The sequence below is a fragment of the Suricata suricatta genome, chromosome 2 (assembly GCF_006229205.1).
Source record: "Suricata suricatta isolate VVHF042 chromosome 2, meerkat_22Aug2017_6uvM2_HiC, whole genome shotgun sequence".
NCBI lineage: Eukaryota > Metazoa > Chordata > Mammalia > Carnivora > Herpestidae > Suricata > Suricata suricatta.
The window spans coordinates 116,979,368-116,996,319 of record NC_043701.1 but is presented as its reverse complement, the minus strand read 5'-3'; positions in this window follow the sequence as shown (position 1 = coordinate 116,996,319).

The window sequence follows — 16,952 nt, the reverse complement described above, 5'->3', positions numbered from 1 at the left end:
CTGTGAAACTTGAAATCAACCACAAGAAAAAATTTGGAAAACCTCCAAATACATGGAAGTTAAAGGAAAGTTTATATTTACCAAGAGTTGGGTTAGAAATATACTGGTTATATATTAAGTACCACCCTCCAGCTATAGTCTGGAATATCAATTCATCAAACTGTTTTAGAAATTCCTAGTCCATTTAAATTAAAAATAAAATGTAGTTGAAGAGTTTATGTTCTAATATTATGCTGTATGCTGTCCAATATGATGGACCCTAGCCAAGAATGGCATCTAAATCCATTAAAATTACCAAAATTAAAAGTCCACTTTCTCATTTGAATTAACCACATTACAAATGTAAAGCAGTCACGTGTGGGTAGTACAGCACAGATATAGAATATTCCCATCCATTTTGTTGAGTTGCTCGGGTCTAGTAAGAGAAATGCCTGGCAGCAGTTAATCACAATACAATATAACACGAATGATACCAGCATGTATAAGGTACTGAAGTAGTAAAGACACTAGCGCATACTCAATAAGGTGAACAAATGAAGCAAAGAATGACATCAAAAAAAAAGATAAGCTTAAAATCTTAAAGAAAAAGAGAAACATAAACCACTCTTTGTTTTAGGTTGTATGTTCTTTAGAACTGTCACTATACCATACTGATCTAAATACTGCTCTTTCAGGAATAAAGGACCATCCTTTAGCGGAGATAAGAATAATGCACATAAATTATGCCAAATTTGTACCAATGTTGTTACAATAAAATATGTCACTAGTGGAAGTCTACTACCATGGTAACATAACTTGAGTGGACTTTGTTTTCTTGTAAGTTTTTTAATGTTTATTTATTTTTGAGAGAGAAAGAGACAGAGTGCAAGTGGAGAAGCAGAGAGAGATGGAGACACAGAATCCAAAGCAGGCTCCAGGCTCTGAGCTGTCAGCACAGAGCCCAATGCAGGGCTTGAACTCACAGACTGTGAGATCATGACTTGAGCCTAAGTCAGATGCTTAACCAAGTGATCCACCAAGATGCCCCTTGAGTTAACTTTGTTTTGCCCCTTTGTGTATGAAACAGCTTCTCCAGAGGAAATAATACTTTAAATCAACAAACCAACAACATAAGATTTTTTTTCTTGGTACCAAAGTTGCATATAATATGTGAGAACGACATATTTTACTATATATTTCTAAAATCTGCGCTATGCTATCAGATGAAACAGAGATAGAGTGTTTTCTAAAACAAAAAGTGCTTTAATTATATTTGCTTTGACAAAAAATGCAAATGGAATTAAAAAATTTTTGTAATAATTATCTTGCCTTCTATTGTATAAAGATTTATTAAATTGGTTGTAATTTCATCTGATTTTACTTTTCAAAGCACTCGTGTTTTTAAATATATTCTTCTAACTATTTATACAAAAACTATAGACAGTTTCTCATAGACAAGTGGCACATTACTGTTTTGACTTCCCCATTTAAAAGAGAGAGAGAGAGAGAGAGAGAGGGAGGGAGGGAGAGGCTCTGAAGTCATTTTCCCCTAAAATTGTATGGACTTATCTAGATGGAAAATCCCTAATTTAAATATGTACAAAATCATAAATTTCATTGAACAGTCTTGTCAATATCACTTTATTTCCAAACTAACTAGCGATGATGGAGAATTTGAGAAACCTTAAGTTTCAAGTAGGAGCTTAGCACAACGTAGTCCTGAAGAATATGGGCTTGGGCCAGATCTGGGGTGGAGCCCTGGTACCGCCTCCTAGTGATGTTATAATACTGGGCATGTTACTGAGCCTTCGCAGGCCTGTTTTCTCACTGTTAAATGGGGATTCCATCCAGTTATTCAATAAACATTTACTGAGTATGTATGCCAAGCACAGTGAAAAATGGTGACATTTACAGAATGTAAATGAATTTACAGAAATGTAAATACAAAATAAAAGTCAAAGTAGATGACATGTCTGGGAGGTTCAGTTGGTTGTTTGACTTTGGCTCAGGTCATGATCTCACAGTTCGTGGGTTCAAGCCCAGCATTGGTCTCTGTGCTGACAGCTCAGAGCCTGGAGCCTGATTTGGATTCTATGTCTCCTTCTCTCTGCCTCTCCCTCTACCCAAAATAAAAGTAAACAACAACAAAAAAATGTCCAAATTGGCGCTACCTTGACTAACTCCCACTTAACTAATTAGATTTAAAATTCCATTTTGTTGGTGGATCCTATTGAAGGGAGCTCAAAGCATGAGAAATGTGCAGAAAGAAGCTTCCAGTGTTATAAACTCCCCATGCACTTCTGTGCCTTCAAGTCTTCTATAACTTGTAGACTAGCTGCCCTTATTATTATAATTATCTTATTCTACCAACTGCAGACATGTGAATGTGTAAAGAAATATTGCTCTAAAAACAAAGTTAAATACCATGGGAAAAGTGAAAATGGCAAACCATTATATAAAATGTCACTTTGACTAGAGATAGCCAAGGCAATTATGAAAAATTAGGAAAATTCATAAAATTTCCCAGTACAGTATATTCACATTAATTCTCAATTTTTGTAAGTTTTTGCCTTCTTTACAGAAACTGAAAAAGGCAGTCATAGACAATGAGTTATGGGTTCATTCATGTGAACGAAATTGAGGTGAAGTCTAATCAACAGATTCACATAGACAGAGTGAGCTCATTTCGATAGATAGACAGTAGTTGATGAGTGACATAAATTTAAATAGAATATTGCAGAGGTAAATAGCTGGAGTAAGTTCTGGTGTTAACTGCTTTTTTTTTTTTTTAATCCCTGGGCTACAGAAATCCTAGTCTTCCATTTGTTTGTCCTGAGAGCACCTATCTGAAGTGTGGACCACTGAGCCTGGAGCATACTGTGTGCTCGTTGTGTGTTATTTTAGATTCTAGAAGAAATGTGCTTCCTGAGGTTACCCGGTTGCTAGTGAAGGTGCTCAGATTTAGTGCATTTCCCCTATTGAATTTTTCTATATGAATTTAACCCATGTGTCTACAAAATCGAGGGTCCTTGGTGTTGTATCTCTCTCCTGCAAGAGAGCGCAGGGCCCTCTTGCTCAAACATCCACCCCACAGCCTCTCCCTCTGTCCCAGCTCATGTGGGGAATGAAGAGTCAGAGCTTTGTACACAGTTACTGACGGGAGACATTAGACCCCTTTCCCCGGGATGTAGTCAAAGCCACAGTGAGAGAAGCACCCCAGAAGCTCCAAGCCCTGTCCCCACAGGGTGACATGGGGGCTCAATGGTTACCTGGCTGAATAGTGTAGTCTGTGACCCAGGGCACAACCCTGGAATTACAGGACTTGAGGCTCATTTAGGGTGACTGCCCATCCACCTGTCTCCCTTATGGGAGGGAGAGAGAAGCAAAGGGGGGGGCAGGTTGAGAGAGAAGGAGAGAGAGAGAGAGACCTTGTTCGGAAATGTAAATAAATCCTTTCTGGAGGAGGATAAGAAGGAGAGAGGAGGTAAGATTTCTGGCTTCCTTCCCTTGGCTACCCTGGACTATGAGCAAATGACTCTAATGAGAGAACAGCCTGTCAGTCTTTCCAGAGGTTTCTATCTCTAGGGCTGCAATTAAATCATCCCTTAATGTAGAAAACCTAGACTGCCCTGCCTCCCCCTCATCCCTTCTTCCTCAACTTTCTCAGCATGCTTATTGTCCTTTCATCGCACTGGGTACATTGCTTCTCCCTGCCTTGCTTGCTGTCTCTGCACAAAAGCAGGGTTTTGTTTCCTCCAGTGGAAGCGTAAAACAAGATCCAAATCTGCAGTTCTGTCTCCCAAGGATCGTGACATAAAAAAAATAAAAAAAGGAAAAAGCAATCTCAAATGTTTGGAATATATACTCTGCATCAAGAACTGGTCTCAACATAGTATATATTGTCTTATTGTGTCTTCACAATAATTATCAAAGACAGATGTTATTTACTTTTTGTTGAGAAAAACTGAAAAAGAAATTGAACAGCTTCTTTCTGAACTTACACACTTTTGAACCTGGGAATTGAAGGATTCCAATCCAAGTGTTTTGAGAATGTATTTTCCTTAACTTGCCAATAGAGCATAATGTTTCCCAAACACAAAGGATTGGAGCAACTCTCCAATGCTAACTCAATATTAAATTCTAGAGATTGTACCTGCAGGAGGGGAAAACATACCATCTGTTCACTTTTAATGACTTCTCACACCCTTTATTAAAACTTTCAAAGTTCAACCTGAAGAAAATTATAATGATTTTATTTATTTTTATTTTTTAAAGTCTATTTGCTTTTTGAGAGAGAGAGCATGTGGGTGAGAGTCAGACAGAGAGGGAGAGAGAAAATCCCAAACAGGCTCCACATTGTCAATGAAGAGCCTGATACGGGGGTTGAGATCACAAACGGTGAGATTATGATCTGAGCCGAAACAAAGAATCGAATGCTAACAGACTGAGTCACCAGGCACACCCTGAAATTATAATGGTTTTAAAGAAATATACACACGGGCGCCTGGGTGGCTCACTCGGTTAGCATTCGATTCTTTATTTCGGCTCAGATCATAATCTCACCGTTTGTGATCTCAACCCCCATATCAGTCAGTTAAGCGTCCAGCTTCGGCTCAGGTCATGATCTCGTGGTTCATGAGTTGGAGCCCCACATCAGGCTCTGTGCTGACAGCTAGCTCAGAGCCTGAAGCCTGCTTTGGATTCTGTGTCTCCCTCTCTCTCTCTGACCCTCCCCTGCTTGTGCTGTCTCTGTCTCTCAAAAATAAATTTTAAAAAACATAAAAAAATTTAAATAAACATACACAATCTTGTCATAATAGATGTGTGCATTGAATATGACTTTGAAACCACACCAATCTGTGATTATAAAAGATATTAAAAAACTACTCATTGACATTTGAAATAGGCAATTATTCATTCAATATCAGAGAGCCGACACAAAAGTAAATGATGCCCAGAACCCAGTTGTTTCATGTAGTGTAATTAAAGGGTCCACTGAGATTATAACATCACTGGGACACAAGCACAGAGAACCTACACCAAAGTGCTTACCCTGATCCTGACAATGAAAATGACTTCTCTAAGAATCAGTCAACTGTCTCTTCTATTTCACAACTGTACTCTACGCCTCACAACATGACTTTTCCACTGCTGACGTCTGTGTATAGTGGTTGTGTGCTGGGAGCCGCATCGGCCTTGCTGGATGACACAGTCACAGTGAGGAAATGGCAGACATTTGCACAGCTCCTGCCATGAAAGGCGAAACTGGTATCTCCTTCTACTACTGCTGCTCATGTTGAAAATAAGCCTGTTGTCATTAATTAGGCCTTACAGCATTCCAAATCAGTTACCCCATAAGAAAAAAATTTTCCTGTTCCTGCATAAGAGATTTCAGATCAAAATGCTATAGATGTTTGGCAAAAGCCTCTTCTAATGAGCTTGCAGACCCAAAACATAGACTTGAAGGGGTTAAAAACACAAAAATTGCATTTGAGTCTGGCCCAGAGAAAAAGAGCCTAATTTGGAGATAAGAAATAAATAAAAGGTCAAAAACACAGTCCATATGAATCTGGTATGAAGCGAACTGTAGCTTAAATTGGAGATTAGAAGTAGAAGACAAGGTCAGAACATGATCCACTCCCAAAGTCTACATTCTACAAATATTCTCCCTTATACTGGCTTCAGTTATGAGGATGGATAAGAATGTGGGAAACCCAGGTTCAAGGCCAACACACATAGGGTCCCCATTGCACTTACATTAAAAAAAAGGGGCCTTCTCAAGCAACTTGTTAATAAACATTTTTTTCTCTCTTGTAGTTTATAAGCCAATCAAAATAACTCCTAGCCTATCTATATACAACTTAACCTATGTTTTAATCTTAGCATTACTAACTTAAATAAAATGTATGTTAATCCTGTTTTTTACTAAAAACATCTTGTTATATTCTTAGTTATAAGATTACTCAACCTCACTGTAAGTGCGTTATGTGATTTGGTTGTAACTTGTTAATTAAAAACAATGTCATAAATATTGGCAAAAAAAAAAAACCCTTACAAAATAAGATAGGTTTGTTATTTTCTTAATCTGGGAGACTGGTGCCAAGAATGAATGGGGTGATTCTAAAAAAAACTTCTGTAAAACTTGTTTCTGTACACTTTCAGTGATTAAAGCATCTTATCACTAAGAATTAGTCACTGTAAACAGTTTCTATTTCTGATGTCATGTTATTGCTTGACCAGTAAAAAAAAAAAGGCACCAAAGCAGACAGAGAAGAGATGCCTGCCTGGTGATCAAGAAATTCGAGACTCTCTCACTCTCTTTTGCCAACACCATCCATCCTTCAGGGACCCTTGGACCTGCTGGAACTGGACTCCAGCAGTTGTGTGTGTGTGTGTGTGTGTGTGTGTGTGTGTGTGTGTGTGTGTGTGTGTGTTTCACTGAAAGCATGGAACACAGTTAATAGGCGGACCATTCTATATGGCTTCCCTGTTTCCTGCTCATCAGGGATGGTCACTACTGACTCTTCCAACTACCTGTATGTCTATAAAGACACAGTTCTAAAAACTACAGTTTTGATGTAATGTCAACATATTAACTTCTTTTTTAATTTCAGGGTTTGGGGGCACCTGGGTGACTGAGTCAGTTAAGCATCTGACTTCAGCTCAGGTCGTGAGCTCATGGTTTGTGAGTTCGAGTGCCATGATGAGCTCTGTGCTGACAGCTCAGAATCTGAAACCTGATTTGAATTCTGTTTCCCTCTCTCTCTCTGCCCCTCCCTTGCTCATACTTTATCTCTCTCTCTCTCTCTCTCTCTCTCTCTCTCTCTCTCTCTTTCTCCCTCTCTCTCCCTCTTAATAAATGAACATTAAAAAATAATTTTAGGGTTTGGTTATAACTTCTTACTTTGAAAGATGAGCCTCTGCACACACACACACACACACACACACACACACACACACACACACACTTTCCATTCTTCTTAAAAACCTTTCTAATGATTCCAGTATCATTTCATTTATAAGAATTAAAGATTGCATGATTATGACCAGTGAACACCAAGAAGTATTTTTCGTGATGTTTAATTCTCATCATTCTTGGGGGTGCTTCTAGGTCTAAGTGTGGTATTTATGGGCCATATTTTGCTACAAATCCTGCCTCATATGCACACATTTTTGTGTCGCACATTAAAATATATCAGGCATCCCACCAACTTAATCTTCTTGAAGAAAATTCACACTTTATGACAGGATGAAATCTCACTTGTTTTGCCCTGGATGAACATGTGCTACTTGGAGGCTCATTTAAACATTTTCCAGGATGTGTGTGGGGTCCCCTGTGTCCTGGCATCACCTCTTCCTCTTTCTCGGTTTAGCCTCTTTGTTGTGGGGATTGTCTCTAACAGGTGCTTCTGAGAAAGAGTACAGGAAGAGGGGGAACGTTTGAGGCAGTGTCTGAAAAGATCTTCCTTGTGTCCCCGCACTGAAGAGCACAGGCTGCTTATGAGTATGTAATGAGAATGAGAGCAAATGGCTGAGGAACTCACCCAGCAGACTTGCAGAAGCTCTATTCACGGGGCCAAACTCATGAGGATGAGCTCTGAGCTGCTGACCTCATTCCAGTTCTGCATTCAGCAATATGATTGATGAGGGCACCAGCTCTGGGAAGAGACTCTTACCCTTTGGGTGTGAGGCTTTCAAAAAGCTGCATCACCAGGGAATCAAGCCCCGGCCCCATCTGCAATCACAGCTAGGGGGAAGTAGCACTGCAGCGAAGGAGAATCTTGGCTTCACTCCTTTCTACAAGCTTCCTGATCATGGAAAAAGCACTCACCGCTCACCCCTAGGAGTGGGGCACTAGGTTTTAAGGTCAGTGATGGGACAAGGTTAAGCACTAGTATGTAACTAATTTAGATCTTTACAAAAAAACCTGCTCGGTTTTGGGGACATCAGCTTATAGGAGATCAGTCTTGGATAGATTCATCCTTATTTCTAAGTCCTCTTCCACAATCCAAATGGATTTTCTCCAAGGAAAATACACTCTGATCTTGTAACTGCTGACATTCCTGTCAGATGAACCAGAAGGTGGTTAGATATCCTCAGGTGGTCACTGCCAGTGTGAAATCTGGGGCTATTGAGGCAAATGGGAGAGAGCTGTTTGTAGCACACACTGCCCCATCTGGTGTTGAGTGCACTCACACATGGCTGTTGTGTATGATCAGGCAAGCCTCTATGAGAGGATGTTGTTAGGAGACACTAGAATGGCTTCCAGAGCCGCTGGCCTCCATCGGCTCACTGGCAGATCCACGAACGTAACAAAAACACCAGTGCCCAGAAAAGACACACTGTGTAGGATGTCTCAGTGCTGCAGGGCCGGTCTTTGTCTCCAGCATGCGAATTGTGCACAAGGGACTCTACAGTCAGTTGGAAGTCGATACCTCTGCATGTGCATCTTATGAAAAAGGGAACTCAGGCTTTAGGACAGTGACGGTTCATTCCACCTAAATGACTATTACCATCATAAATTCACTGGGACTGGGTACTATTCTGGGACCCTCTTGTGCCTGTGCTTGTCTTTCAGATAAAATATGTCTCTCCTAGTAGCCCCTGCAGCCTAGGAAACCAGCAGTGAGTCTGATTCCACACACTCTTAGGTCATCGTGAGAGGAGCATCCAATATCCTCTGAGAGAGAGAGAGAGAGAGAGAGAGAGAGAGAGAGGAGATTTTATCATAGGGTCTGGTTCATCTTCCTTTAGTGGAGGATATGACTCCATCCCAGAAAAATTTTGTTCTAGTCAAATAATTCCCCGTTTCTCATATTTCTTGAGAATAGTGAAAGTTAATTCCTGTGAACAATCACAAATAATATATTCTAATGGCTGTATACTGAGCATTTAATAGGCATTTCAATATTCAAGTTTTTTTTAACTCAGAAGTGTTTTTTTCCAAATATTTACTTATTTGTTTAGAAAAAAAAAAGAGAGAGAGCATGAGCAGGGAAGGGGCAGAGAGAGAAGGAGAGAGAGAATCCCAAGCAAGCTCCATTCTGTCTGTGCAGAGCCTGACATGGGGCTCCTTTTCACAAACTGCAAGATCCTGACCTGAGCCAAAATCGAGTCAGCTGCTTAATTGACTGACTCCCCACCCAACTTTTTAATTAAAGCTGATTCCTTAATTTGTGTTTAGAAGTCTATGTTAGAGTGGGGACCGAGAATACCTTCTCATTGTACCAAAGGTCATGCATCAAGAACATGCAACACGTACAGGTATCAGATCTGCTGACACAGGGTTTCAGAAGAAAGGCTCATGGAGAGGGAAAAGTGAAAGGGTGCGTAAGTTTCTCATTGCCCATTGCTTTCCAAGGACCACCCAAAATTCGGTCTGGCCTGGACATCAGACATGGACTAGGGAGCCCACACCTCAAGCTGTGGGGTTCAAAGCTGCGTGGCTGTGAAATACCAGCCCTTTGCCTGCTGTGATCAGGTGCAAGGATACAATGGCAACGTGAAAGGGCAAACCTTCTTCCAGCCTACACAGCCAGATCGGTATTCATGGCTCTTTAAACCTCGATGTTTCTCTGCTGTGGCTGGAAGCTGGAGGCTAAAATGCAGAGCCGTAGCCATGGAGCTCTGCAGGAAACCAATTTCTTCTCAGGGAGGCAAGCCATCAGGGGATCTGTCCTGGATTGGCTAATCTCATTTAGCAGTACAGAAATTATATCTTGGAAGACATTTGCCATCAAAACTCAAAGGCCTTTTCCCATGGTCTTCTGACAGTGTTGCTTTTGAGAAGTCAGATTCTTTTTGTTTCTTTACTTTTTTTTTTAATGTGGCTTCTTTTCTTTCGTTTTGAAAATGTATAGGATACTTTTCATGGAGACCTTTTTGTCTCTAAGGATCTTAAATTTCAAAGTGATATATTTTACTATAAGCCTATTTTCCACTAATACACTGGATAGAAATAACGTTTCAATCTGAAACCAGTTTTTCAGATTTAGAAATTTACTTGAATTAGACAGATGGTTTATTTCCCTCCAATTATTTCAATATTCCTATTACTCAGTAATTACACACCTTGAATTTGTTTCCTCTTACTTTAGCTTTCTTTCCTATTTTACATCAGGATACACCAGATACCCTCAGGTGATGTTCTCATTTCATATTTCAATTGTATATTGGTATTTTCAATTTTTTTCATATTTTTAATTTTCAAAAACATTATATTGTATTACTAAGTATTTTATATTGAATATGGATATTGTTGAATGGAATATCTTCTTTATGTCTCTAAACATATTTTGGGGGGCAGCTGGGTGGCTCAGTCAGTTAAGGGTCTGACTTCAGGTCAGGTCATGATCTCGCAGTTCTTAAATTTGAGCCCTTTGTCGGGCTCTGTATTGACAGCTCAGAGCCTGGAGCCTACTTAGGATTCTGTGTCTCCCTCTCTTTCTGTCCCTCCCCTGTTCTTGCTCTTTTTCTCTCTCACTCTCAAAAATAAATAAACATTAAAAAATTGTTAAACATATTTCGGATGATTTTTGAAGCTTTCTTTCTCCTGCATGATCTCAGTTTCCTCTAAACTGTTATGTTCACTTACCTTTCCTTCTGATTTCATAAATATCTAATGATCTTAGGTTGTCTGTTCCTAGCTAACCCTTGATGATTAAAAGTAGTATGAAATAGGGGCATCTGGGGGCTCAGTCAGTTGAGCTTCCCACTCTTGATTTTGGCTCAGGCCATGATCTCACGGTTCATGAGATCAAGCCCATGTCTGGTTCTGCACTGAGCATGGAGCCTGCTTAAGTTTCTCTCTCTCCCTCTCTCTCTGCTCCCATCTTCCACTTGCACTCTCTTTTTCAACCTCTCTAAAATAAACAATAATAATTATTATTATTATTATTAAATTATTATTATTAATTTAAAAATCTAAGAGGAAAGCAGTGTGCCATCACAGTGCCATAGCTCACAGACCGAGCACAGTCCTTCACTGAGGGCTCCAGGACCAATCAGTCTCCTCTCCCAGAAGGAGGAGGTCCAGCCCCTACCTCAACCGTCAAAGACATGCGTGTTTCCTCTCCCTACATGGAAGACAAAATGCCTCCTGACGTCGTTTTGGAAACCCACTGAGCAGAGATGGTGTGAGTGTGGCAGCGGAGGGGAGGCTCAGCAGTCACTCCATAACCTTCACCTTGCTCTCATGCTGTTAATGCGGGCGCTCTACCTTCAACCACAACCTCGGGCTCCGCATTACTTGGGTTTCACGGTCTCTAGAAAATAGGTTGAGAAGGGGTGCTACCAATCAGCTTCTCAGAGAGCAGATGGTTCCAGGCGGGAGGTGGTCTTTAATCAGACTTTAAAATAATCCCTTTATCCAAGTCTCTGTAAAGACTGGATCTCTCCAATCCCTGGGCCTCTTGAGGATGGAGACTTAACTCCTTCATCTTTCTTGAGTGGAGTCAGTCAGCTCCTACATCTGCATTGTGGTTCCCAAATATCACTGCTTTCTCTCCCATTCTCTATGTCCTTTTTGATATAAGTCATCTGAAAAGCCAACTATGTATTAAATTCACCACCTTTGTCTAGAAGCCTTACCACAAACGTCACAATAGGAAGCCCTACATTTTTGGAGTGTAAATCCTTGAGATTGCAACCATGTGCTTCAGAGAAGCCACAGAGGGTAACTGCATTTTCCACAGTGCTGCCAATGACATGAGGAAATGTAAGCACTGCTAAAAAGTGTTCAGTCTTCCACTGAAACTCTTGTAATCTGCAATCCGAATGGTTTCATAGAAGGCCTAAAAAAGGCAGATATGTAGGCATTTTCATACCAGCAGGGATGGCATAGTAGAGGGGAACGCTTGAGTTACAGACAGAATGTCAGACTCAGCACCATCCAGTACTACTCTCTTAAAAATGAGCTAACAAGGGACCAGCTCTTAGTGCTAGTTTTATTTCTCATGAAATGTAACGTCAGATATTCATGACCCCCACTGAAAACGGACACAATACAGAAAAGGGCTGACAAGGCATCGTCTACATGGGTCTTGAATATTTTCATTCAGGTCAAACAGAAACTTCCTGGGAGGGACATTTGTCAAATGTTTTCATCAATATCACTTCTCGGAAGTTATCCAGTTTGGATTCTGAAATAGTGCGCTCATGGTTTTAACCACCAGAAAGCAAATGTTAGCCATGTATCTTTAAAACTCTGGTCCATCCAGCAAAATAGAAGTCATATCAATGTAAACATAAATCTGTTTTTGTGCAGCAATTATGCAAAACATTCATTTAAACGTTTTGTTCTGCATTTTCAATTGATTGCTCTGGATTTGTGAAAGCTGCATAACTAGCCTGCAGAAACTTTACACTAAAAGATGCTAATACTCTCGATTACCCTGTTTCCTTCCTGCAGGTTGTATCTGCTAGCAACACTCTAAATAATGAAGGGAAATTACTGGGTGAAATTTCTTCACTGACTATGATTTTGTGGTAGGATCTATGCAAGAGGAGACTATTATTTATGAGATGCATAGAAAGAAGATGCCAACGTATCAAATATTCTTTCATTTACAAAAATTAATTTAGATTGCAATGTGGAGATCTCAAAAATGGGAAACAACTTGCCATCTGCATTGGCACAACCTGCTATCAAAATCCCAAAAAGCAAATTAGCCACCCTAGCATTCTATGTGTGGCTGGAGGAACCCAAAGGGAATTTTCCATGGGAATTTTTTTTCTCACCTATCAATTATGCACTGTGCTGCAAAGTGTCAACTTGACTAGGAGAGTACCACATGACAGAGAATCTCCTTTCTGTTCTGGGTAATTTGAGCAAAAATGAGATGTGTAAGATTTAGTAGGTGAGAGTGAAACATCAGAGTATTTTCCTCTCTGGGGGCCATGGTAGTTACTTAGTGGCAGCGACTGCCAGATGTGGACACCGGCAAATTCCATTTTGTCCCCAGTCTTCCACACTCCACACTAAACTCTTCCCCGGGCATCAGTGCCATGGAATAGTGACCCCAGGCTCACCAGCAAATGCAGAGGAGTGCCCCCCACTGCTCCCACAGCTTGTCAGCTTATTCTCCCAAATTTACTGTTTCGTAACACTCACACTACCTCTGCTTCTCTAATGGAAATCTAATACAGTTTTTTTTAAATATCAAAACTGTGTGTGCATCACATATCAAAACTTACATTGCCAAATTAAAGGAAAAATGCACTGATATGGTTTGCAACTTACAGAAAGTGCAGAACTCTTCAAAAATTTCAAACTAGCAACTGTACAGACCTTATCCTTTTTCTAATTATCAGTTACCATATGCTTTCTTTTGAGCTGTCTCTTACTTGCTTTGATATCTCTGGTTTTTGCTACTAAAATGGTCCTCCTTTGTTACTTATTTCTAGTTTTTTATTGCAGGTACATACAGCCGCATGTCAACTTTCCTTTAGAAAGGGATTCCCCTTAGAAAGGAACTGCTCCATATGATAGACACACTTCATATTCCAAGACAAGACAACTTTAATATAAAAAAAAATAATAAATTCTAGCAATTTCGGATTCCAGAAGTGAATCACAGGGACACAACAAGGTGCTGTGTTGCTAGCGACTTCTAAAACCTTTAATAGCTAGCTTGCCACACTGCCCCTGGTTCAGTCGTTTCTCTCCTTGAGTCATTACTGAAGAGCAGGACAATTACGGGGTCTTGTGTCAATATCGTTCTCTTTTGCATTGAACCTCTTCCAGATTCTGGACTAACTATGACCTTTTCTAAATCTTGACCTCCATATCCTCCATTCTGATTAATATTCCAAGAACTCTTCCTGCCCCAAGCGCTGCCACTTTACATCGTTATTTTTACAAATTTCTATGTGTCTGAAAGAATCATGTTTCCTAAGGTTTTTAAAACTGAATTTACATTTAAATGCAATTCAGTTTAATAAAAAGAAACATCCTCAAAAACATATTTTATTTCTAGCTGTAAACTTAGGATTGTATCAGCCACATAAATCAAACCATTTAAATTAAGTGCAATACAGTTTTGTAAAATGCTGTCCATGCACTAATAGAAAATGGCTACTTTTAATGTATGGTATATTACACTAAGCCATGTCAATGTTTTATAAGTTATTATCTGCCATAAAAAGGGGAGGGGGAGACAGCCCACCCAAAGTGAATATATCTCATAGAAGACAAAGTCTATATTAAATTTTTGCATTTTTTAGAGAAAAATAAATCTTTTGGATATTACTGATGTAAAATTACTGATTTATGTTCTAATTTTGTTTCTGTGACTTCTAAATGGACAGAGAAAATAAACCCAGTAGACTGTCTACACTGGTAGACAAGAGACAAACTCTAGGTGTCCCATCCCCAAATTCTATGTCTGGGTGTTCACGCCTCTGGACACATGCCCATCCCCCCGCCCCCCGTTGACTGGGGATTGGGCTGCAGATTGCTCCTAAATGAAGAATGTGGAAAAAGCAAAAGGGTTATGCTTCAGTTTAACTCCATTTCCTTGCAGACTCTCTCTTTTCCTGTCCTGTGGCCTTGAGGAAGCCAGCCGCCATGTTGCAAACTGGCCTATGGAGAGTCACATGGCAAAAAAACGAGGGCAGCCTCTAGGAACTGAGGGTGACCCCATGACAGACCATGAAAACCTGAAGCTCTCAGTCCCTCAGCTGCCAGGAAATGTGTTCTGCCGATACCCAGGTGAGCTAAGAACCAGATTTTTGTTTTTTCCCACTGAGCCTCCAGATGAGAAAAGTTCCTGCCGATACCATGGCTACAGCCAGATGAGATTCTAAAGCAGAGACCCTGCTAATCTGCCCAGACTTCCAACATACAAAAACTTGAGATAATAAGTATTTGCTGTTGTAAGCTGTTAAGTGTGTGGTGATTTGTGGCACACTGACAGATGACTGATACACCTGCACACACACATTCATACATCTATCCACGAGTTCATACTAATCCCTCCTAATCCAACCCAACAGACATGATCCTAGCCCTCTTCCTGTCCTTATTTGTAATCCCTTTTTCTACAGTGAGAAATGTGACCTTCATCAACCACTGCATATTTGCCCAGTTTTATTATACACATATGGTAGTTCCAGAATTCCTAACTTATAAACCATACAAAATGCAAATTTACTAATTATACCATAAAACCTACAAATTTTATCTTTAGCCTTAGAATATGTTACCAACATATTTTTTAGGAAGTTTATTTAGGTCAGTTCATTTCTTTTTCATCCTTTTTACTGTAGTTATATTGTTACTTGTAACACAGTTCGTTTCATTTGTTACATTTCGCATGCTATTTGGGGTTTTACTTCCTGGTTGACATAAATTACTCAGGTATATTTTTCATTTTTATTTATTTATTCTTTTTTTTAATTTAAATCCAAGTTAGTTAACATGTGTAGTCTTCGCTTCAGGAGTAGAACCCACTGATTCATTTTTTCCATATGACGCCCAGTGCTCGTCCCCAAAACGTGTCCGTGTAACCCGTCTTCCCACCCACCGTCCCCCAGCAACACTCAGGTTGTTCTATGTGTGTGTGTGAATATATACACACCACATCTTTATCCATTCGTCAGTCAATGGACATTTAGGCTCTCTCCATCCTTTGGCTATTGTTGATAGCCCTGCTATAAACATTGGGGTGCATGTGTCCCCTTCAAATCAGCATTTTGTGTCATTTGGAAACGACATAGTATTGCTATTGCTGGGTCATTGGGTAATACTATTTTTAACTTTTTGAGGACGCTTCATACTGTTTTCCCAAGTAGCAGAGAGTGCATTCCCACCAATAGTGCCAGAGGCTTCCTCCTTCTCCCCATCCTGGCCAACATCTGTTGTTGCCTGTGTTGTTCATTTGAGTCACTCTGACCAGTGTGAAGCTGCATCTCATTGTGGTTTTGATGTATATTTCCGTGATGATGAGCGATGTTAAGCATCTTTTCATGTACCTGTTAGCCATCTGGATGTTTTCTTTGGAAAAATATCTATTCATATCTTCTGTTCATTTCTTCCCTGTATTATTTTTTGGGGGGTGCTGAGTTTGGTAAGTTCTTTATAAGATTTTGGATACTAACCCTTTATCTGATATTTCATTTGCAAATATCTTCTCCCATTTTTTTTGGCTGCCTTTTAGTTTTCTTGATTGTTTCCTTCACTGTGCAGAAGCTTTTTATCTATTTTTTTGAGTATGTAAAATGGTACCATGGTTCTAAGAGTCAAAGCTGGAAAAAATTTTTCTCAGTGTCACTTCCCCATTATTCCTACCTACATTGTTTCCATGCCCCGCCATTTTTGTACCCCATTCCCACTCACTCCCTACTGGTATCCAGTTGCATTAGTGTATAGATTATCATTCCTGTATTTCTTTTCTGCAAATGAGTAAATACATATGTATTTTCTTATATCCTTTCCTTTCTATTTTTCCTTTCTATACTATTGATGCTTTTTCCACTTTTTTAAAACTTACTATACACAGGGACTCATGAAATAACAGTTCATACAGATCTCTAGTATTCTCTTATAGCTGCACAGTGATCCACTGTGTAAATCTAACATAGATCAGTAACCTATTCTTCTAAGTGTAAATATCAAAGTTGTTTCCATGATTCTGAAAGTGGAAATATCCATGTGCATAAGTATTTTCGTATTGTTGGAGGTGTATCTTCAGGGTGGTGTTCTAGAAGTAAGATCAATGAGTCAAAATGTAAGTGCATATGTGGATATTTTTAGCTATCTTCAAATCCCTCTCCAGAAAGAAGAGCACTAGTTTGCTTTCAGTTAGAAAATATGGAAAATGCTTATAGGATATGTTATAATATGAATATATATAAATCAGTTTGATTAGGAGAGAAATTCCATATTTGTGTTGTTTTATTTTGTGCATCTCTATGAATGAATTAGAATTTGTATAGGGTCAAGGAATATTTTAATGGCTTTCTTGAGAAACAGC